This window comes from Cryptomeria japonica, unplaced genomic scaffold (assembly GCF_030272615.1).
Source record: "Cryptomeria japonica unplaced genomic scaffold, Sugi_1.0 HiC_scaffold_345, whole genome shotgun sequence".
Lineage (NCBI taxonomy): Eukaryota > Viridiplantae > Streptophyta > Pinopsida > Cupressales > Cupressaceae > Cryptomeria > Cryptomeria japonica.
Genome location: NW_026729167.1, coordinates 27,238 through 35,000, shown reverse-complemented (window position 1 = coordinate 35,000; position 7,763 = coordinate 27,238).

Here is a 7,763-nt window from a genome sequence, read left to right as displayed (position 1 = left end):
GCAGTAGCAATAACAGGTATAGTTCCGCGGCGGCCGAGAAGACTCACCGCATAGGAATCGGGATGCGAGGCGAGGGATGCGGCGGGAAGGCCCCGACGGCTAAACGGAAGAGGCTGCAGGGCCGCCTCGGAATGGTCCAAGCATCGGACGCGATTGGGACGACTACCAGTGCCAACCCCTTATCCCGCGATGCGTCCGATACACAGATAGTTCCAAGGCGGCCGAGGAGCCTCACCGCATATCAATCGGGGTGCGAGGCGAGGGATGGGGCGGGAAGGCCCCAACGGCTAGACGGAAGAGGCTTCAGGGCCACCTCGGAATGCTCCAAGCATCGGACGCGCTTGGGGCGACTACCAGTGCCAACCCCTTATCCCGCGATGCGTCCGATACACAGATGGTTCCAAGGCGGCCGAGGAGCCTCACCGCATAGCAATCGGGGGTGCGAGGCGAGGGATGGGGCGGGAAGGCCCCAACGGCTAGACGGAAGAGGCTTCAGGGCCGCCTCGGAATGGTCCAAGCATCGGACGCGCTTGGGGCGACTACCAGTGACAACCCCTCATCCCGCGATGCGTCCGATACGAAGATGGTTCCAAGGCGGCCGAGGAGCCTCACCGCATAGCAATCGGGGTGCGAGGTGGGGGATGCGGCGAGATGGCCCCAACGGCTAGACGGAAGAGGCCACAGGGCCGCGTCGGAATAGTCCAAGCATCGGACGCGCTTGGGGCGACTACCAGTGACAACCCCTTATCCCGCGATGCGTCCGATACGAAGATAGTTCCAAGGCGGCCGAGGAGCCTCACCGCATAGCAATCCGGGTGCGAGGTGGGGGATGCGGCGAGATGGCCCCAACGGCTAGACGGAAGAGGCTGCAGGGCCGCCTCGGAATAGTCCAAGCATCGGACGCGCTTGGGGCGACTACCAGTGACAACCCCTTATCCCGCGATGCTTCCGATACGAAGACAGTTCCAAGGCGGCCGAGGAGCCTCACCGCATAGCAATGGGGGTGCGAGGTGAGGGATGCGGCGAGATGGCCCCAACGGCTAGACGGAAGAGGCCACAAGGCCGCCTCGGAATAGTCCAAGCATCGGACGCGCTTGGGGCGACTACCAGTGACAACCCCTTATCCCGCGATGCATCCGATACGAAGATAGTTCCCAGGCGGCCGAGGAGCCTCACCGCATAGCAATCGGGGTGCGAGGCGAGGGATGCGGCGAGATGGCCCCAAAGGGTAGACGGAAGAGGCTGCGGGGCCGCCTCGGAATAGTCCAAGCATCGAACGCGCTTGGGGCGACTACCACTGCCAACCCCTTATCCCGCGATGCGTCCGATACACAGATAGTTCCGAGGCGGCCGAGGAGCTGGGGGATGCGGCGAGATGGCCCCAACGGCTAGACGGAAGAGGCTGCAGGGCCGCCTCGGAATGGTCCAAGCATCGGACGCGCTTGGGGCGACTACCAGTGACAACCCCTTATCCCGCGATGCGTCCGATACACAGATAGTTCCGAGGCGGCCGAGGAGCCTCACCGCATAGCAATCGTGGTGCGAGGTGGGGGATGCAGCGAGATGGCCCCAACGGCTAGACGGAAGAGGCTGCAGGGCCGCCTCGGAATGGTCCAAGCATCGGACGCGCTTGGGGCGACTACCACTGCCAACCCCTTATCCCGCGATGCGTCCGATACACAGATAGTTCCAAGGCGGCCGAGGAGCCTCACCGAATAGCAATCGGGGTGCGAGGCGAGGGATGCGGCGAGAAAGCCCCAACGGCTAGAGGGAAGAGGCTTCAGGTCCGCCTCGGAATGGTCCAAGCATCGGACGCGCTTGGGGCGACTACCAGTGACAACCCCTTATCCCGCGACGCGTCCGATACACAGATAGTTCCAAGGCGGCCGAGGAGCCTCACCGCATAGCAATCGGGGTGCGAGGCGAGGGATGCGGCGAGAAGGACCCAACGGCTAGACGGAAGAGGCTTCAGGGCCGCCTCGGAATGGTCCAAGCATCGGACGCGCTTGGGGCGACTACCAGTGACAACCCCTTATCCCGCGACGCGTCCGATACACAGATAGTTCCAAGGCGGCCGAGGAGCCTCACCGCATAGCAATCGGGGTGCGAGGCGAGGGATGCGGCGAGAAGGACCCAACGGCTAGACGGAAGAGGCTTCAGGTCCGCCTCGGAATGGTCCAAGCATCGGACGCGCTTGGGGCGACTACCAGTGACAACCCCTTATCCCGCGACGCGTCCGATACACAGATAGTTCCAAGGCGGCCGAGGAGCCTCACCGCATAGCAATCGGGGTGCGAGGCGAGGGATGCGGCGAGAAGGACCCAACGGCTAGACGGAAGAGGCTTCAGGGCCGCCTCGGAATGGTCCAAGCATCGGACGCGCTTGGGGCGACTACCAGTGACAACCCCTTATCCCGCGATGCGTCCGATACACAGATAGTTCCAAGGCGGCCGAGGAGCCTCACCGCATAGCAATCGGGGTGCGAGGCGAGGGATGCGGCGAGAAGGACCCAACGGCTAGACGGAAGAGGCTTCAGGGCCGCCTCGGAATGGTCCAAGCATCGGACGCGCTTGGGGCGACTACCAGTGACAACCCCTTATCCCGCGACGCGTCCGATACACAGATAGTTCCAAGGCGGCCGAGGAGCCTCACCGCATAGCAATCGGGGTGCGAGGCGAGGGATGCGGCAAGAAGGACCCAACGGCTAGACGGAAGAGGCTTCAGGGCCGCCTCGGAATGGTCCAAGCATCGGACGCGCTTGGGGCGACTACCAGTGACAACCCCTTATCCCGCGACGCGTCCGATACACAGATAGTTCCAAGGCGGCCGAGGAGCCTCACCGCATAGCAATCGGGGTGCGAGGCGAGGGATGCGGCGAGAAGGACCCAACGGCTAGACGGAAGAGGCTTCAGGTCCGCCTCGGAATGGTCCAAGCATCGGACGCGCTTGGGGCGACTACCAGTGACAACCCCTTATCCCGCGACGCGTCCGATACACAGATAGTTCCAAGGCGGCCGAGGAGCCTCACCGCATAGCAATCGGGGTGCGAGGCGAGGGATGCGGCGAGAAGGACCCAACGGCTAGACGGAAGAGGCTTCAGGGCCGCCTCGGAATGGTCCAAGCATCGGACGCGCTTGGGGCGACTACCAGTGACAACCCCTTATCCCGCGACGCGTCCGATACACAGATAGTTCCAAGGCGGCCGAGGAGCCTCACCGCATAGCAATCGGGGTGCGAGGCGAGGGATGCGGCGAGAAGGACCCAACGGCTAGACGGAAGAGGCTTCAGGGCCGCCTCGGAATGGTCCAAGCATCGGACGCGCTTGGGGCGACTACCAGTGACAACCCCTTATCCCGCGATGCGTCCGATACACAGATAGTTCCAAGGCGGCCGAGGAGCCTCACCGCATAGCAATCGAGGTGCGAGGCGAGGGATGCGGCGAGAAGGACCCAACGGCTAGACGGAAGAGGCTTCAGGGCCGCCTCGGAATGGTCCAAGCATCGGACGCGCTTGGGGCGACTACCAGTGACAACCCCTTATCCCGCGACGCGTCCGATACACAGATAGTTCCAAGGCGGCCGAGGAGCCTCACCGCATAGCAATCGGGGTGCGAGGCGAGGGATGCGGCGAGAAGGACCCAACGGCTAGACGGAAGAGGCTTCAGGGCCGCCTCGGAATGGTCCAAGCATCGGACGCGCTTGGGGCGACTACCAGTGACAACCCCTTATCCCGCGACGCGTCCGATACACAGATAGTTCCAAGGCGGCCGAGGAGCCTCACCGCATAGCAATCGGGGTGCGAGGCGAGGGATGCGGCGAGAAGGACCCAACGGCTAGACGGAAGAGGCTTCAGGGCCGCCTCGGAATGGTCCAAGCATCGGACGCGCTTGGGGCGACTACCAGTGACAACCCCTTATCCCGCGACGCGTCCGATACACAGATAGTTCCAAGGCGGCCGAGGAGCCTCACCGCATAGCAATCGGGGTGCGAGGCGAGGGATGCGGCGAGAAGGACCCAACGGCTAGACGGAAGAGGCTTCAGGGCCGCCTGGGAATGGTCCATGCATCGCACGCGCTTGGGGCGACTACCAGTGACAACCCCTTATCCCGCGACGCGTCCGATACACAGATAGTTCCAAGGCGGCCGAGGAGCCTCACCGCATAGCAATCGGGGTGCGAGGCGAGGGATGCGGCGAGAAGGACCCAACGGCTAGACGGAAGAGGCTTCAGGGCCGCCTCGGAATGGTCCAAGCATCGGACGCGCTTGGGGCGACTACCAGTGACAACCCCTTATCCCGCGACGCGTCCGATACACAGATAGTTCCAAGGCGGCCGAGGAGCCTCACCGCATAGCAATCGGGGTGCGAGTCGAGGGATGCGGCGAGAAGGACCCAACGGCTAGACGGAAGAGGCTTCAGGGCCGCCTCGGAATGGTCCAAGCATCGGACGCGCTTGGGGCGACTACCAGTGACAACCCCTTATCCCGCGATGCGTCTGATACACAGATAGTTCCAAGGCGGCCGAGGAGCCTCACCGCATAGCAATCGGGGTGCGAGGCAAGGGATGCGGCGAGAAGGACCCAACGGCTAGACGGAAGAGGCTTCAGGGCCGCCTCGGAATGGTCCAAGCATCGGACGCGCTTGGGGCGACTACCGTTGCCAACCCCTTATCCCGCGATGCGTCTGATACACAGATAGTTCCGAGGCGGCCGAGGAGCCTCACCGCATAGCAATCGGGTTGCGAGGCAGATTATTGGGAAGGGAACCCCCTGGGATGCGGCTCAAGCAGTGCCCAAAGGGACTGGAATGCGGAATCACATCGAGAGACCCAAATGCTATACGAGGGCTCAAATCGAATTATCGATTTGGCCACGACATGGACGCATCGGAACGACTACCTTTGCCGAACCACTCGCAATTGCATCCATACCGAAACCAATAGACATTTCCGTTAGAGCCCTCGCATAGCATTCGGGAATCTCGCATGCCCCTCTAAATCGACCAATGCTGGCGCTCAACGAAAATCCGAGCGCTACCACCGTTCGAGCGCCAGCATTGGTCGAGTTAGAGGGGCACGGGGGAGAATGCTCCAGTCAACACCTCCCCTATATAAGTTATTTGTCCGATTCTCGCACAACCGTAGTCTGCCTCGTCGAATCAAACAACGGTCCCAGATTCCGACTTCCGTTCCGTAGAGACCCAAAAGCTAGATGGAGGCTCGCAAGAAAGAGAGTCGGCGCATAGCAATCGGGTTTCTCGAACGTTTAGGGACCGAGCTCACTTGCGGATAGGGCAAAATCCGCCAAGCAACCCAAAAGCTAGACGGGGGCTCGAATCGAATCGCCTAGGCGGCCACAACAACGACGTGTTGGATCGACTACCAGTGCCAAACCATTCAGCAAGACTAGTCTGTGTCGAGGCCGGATAGAGATTCTCAGAGAGCGCCCGTATAGCATTTAGGAGACCTGCCGCGTCCCTCACACTCGACAAATGGTGGTGCACGTTTATAAATCCGAGCGATCCCAACCCTTTCAAGCACCAACATCGGTCGAGATAGAGGGGCACGGAGGGGGCTGCGTGAGACAACACAGTCCCCTATATAAGTTATTTGTCCGATTCTCACACATCCGAAGAATGGTCATCAAATCGGACAACAGCCCAAACTTCCGACTTCCGTCCCAGAAAGCCCAAGAGCTATCTAAAACGTTCATGGCCGGAACTCGATCGCGGCTATACCAGTCCGCCAAGCAACCCAAAAGCTAGACTGGAGCTCTAGTCGAATCACCTCTGTGGCCATTGCAAGGACGTGTTGGAGCGACTACCATTGCCGAACCATTCCGCAGGTCGAGTCCATACCAAGGCCGCATAGAGATTCACGATGAGCTCCTGCATAGCAATCAGGAGACTTGCCGTGTCCATCACAATCGATAAATCCTGGTGCAAGATTTTTGCATCCGAGCGCTCCAACCAGTCGAGCACCAGCATCAATCGACATAAACGGGCACGGGGGGAGGATGCTCGAGAACACTACCTCCCCTATATAAGTTATTTGTCCGATTCTCAAGCAGCCGAAGTCTGGTCATCGAATCGGGTCAAAGACCACAACTTCCGACTTTACCCACAATGCAAGTCATCGAATCGAACATCGGCCCCCGAGTCGGACTCCATGCGTATGTCAGGTCATCGGACCCAAATTCCGCCTTCCTGCGCATGGCGGGCCATCAATATCAACTCGGTCATCGGACCCAAACTCCGCCTTTCTGCGCATGGCACGCCTTCAAATCGGTCATCGGACCCAAATTCCGCCTTCCTGTGCATGGCGGGCCATCAACATCAACTCGGTCATCGGACCCAAATTCCGCCTTTCTGCGCATGGCACGCCATCAACTCGGTCATCGGACCCAAATTCCGCCTTCCTGCGCATGGCAGGTCATCGGACACAAATTCAGACCTCGCCAATATGCCTACGTATCGAATCGGTCATCGGACCCAACTTCCGACTTCATCCATACTGTAGGGTCTTTGAGGTTGGCGCGGTGCGCTCAACCCGGGGAGTCGACCCATCGAAGCATACACCTCCCCTATATAAGCTATTTGTCCGATTCCCACACCTGTGTAGTTTGCACCTCTGACCAGGACATCGACCCCAACTTCCGAACTCGACTGCAACGACGGCACCAGCGCCTTGGTGCGCACCTTGCGACGCACAGTCCCAACATTCGCCTTCCTGCACATGGCAGGTCATCGGACCCAAATTCCGACCTCGCGAGTATGCCTACATATCGAATCGGTCATCGGACACAACTTCCGACTTCATCCATACCGTAGGGTCTTTGAGGTTGGCGCGGTGCGCTCAACCCGGGGAGTCGACCCAACGAAGCATACACCTCCCCTATATAAGCTATTTGTCCGATTCCCACACCTGTGTAGTTTGCACCTCCGATCAGGACATCGACCCCAACTTCCGAACTCGCCTGCAACGACCGAACCAGCGCCTTGGTGCGCACCTTGCAACGCACAGTGCCAACATTCGCCTTCCTGCACATGGCAGGTCATCGGACCCAAATTCCGACCTCGCGAGTATGCCTACATATCGAATCGGTCATCGGACCCAACTTCCGACTTCATCCATACCGTAGGGTCTTTGAGGTTGGCGCGGTGCGCTCAACCCGGGGAGTCGACCCAACGAAGCATACACCTCCCCTATATAAGCTATTTGTCCGATTCCCACACCTGTGTAGCTTGCACCTCCGATCAGGACATCGACCCCAACTTCCGAACTCGACTAAAAAGACCGCACCAGCACCTTGGTGTGCACCTTGCAACGCACAGTGCCAACATTCGCCTTCCTGCACATGGCAGGTCATCGGACCCAAATTCCGACCTCATGAGCATACCTACTAATCGAATCGGTCATCGGACCCAACTTCCGACTTCATCCATACCGTAGGGTCTTTGAGGTTGGCGCGGTGCGCTCAACCTGGGGAGTCGACCCATCGAAGCATACACCTCCCCTATATAAGCTATTTGTCCGATTCCGACACCTGTGTAGTTTGCACCTCCGCTCAGGACATCGACCCCAACTTCCGAACTCGCCTGCAACGACCGAACCAGCGCCTTGGTGCGCACCAAAAGTGCGCACTTTTGGAGGGCACTTTTGTGCGCTCCAAAGGTGCGCACTTTTGGAGGGCACTTTTGTGCGCTCCAAAGGTGCGCACTTTTGGAGGGCACTTTTTGGAGGGCACTTTTGTGCGCTCCAAAGGTGC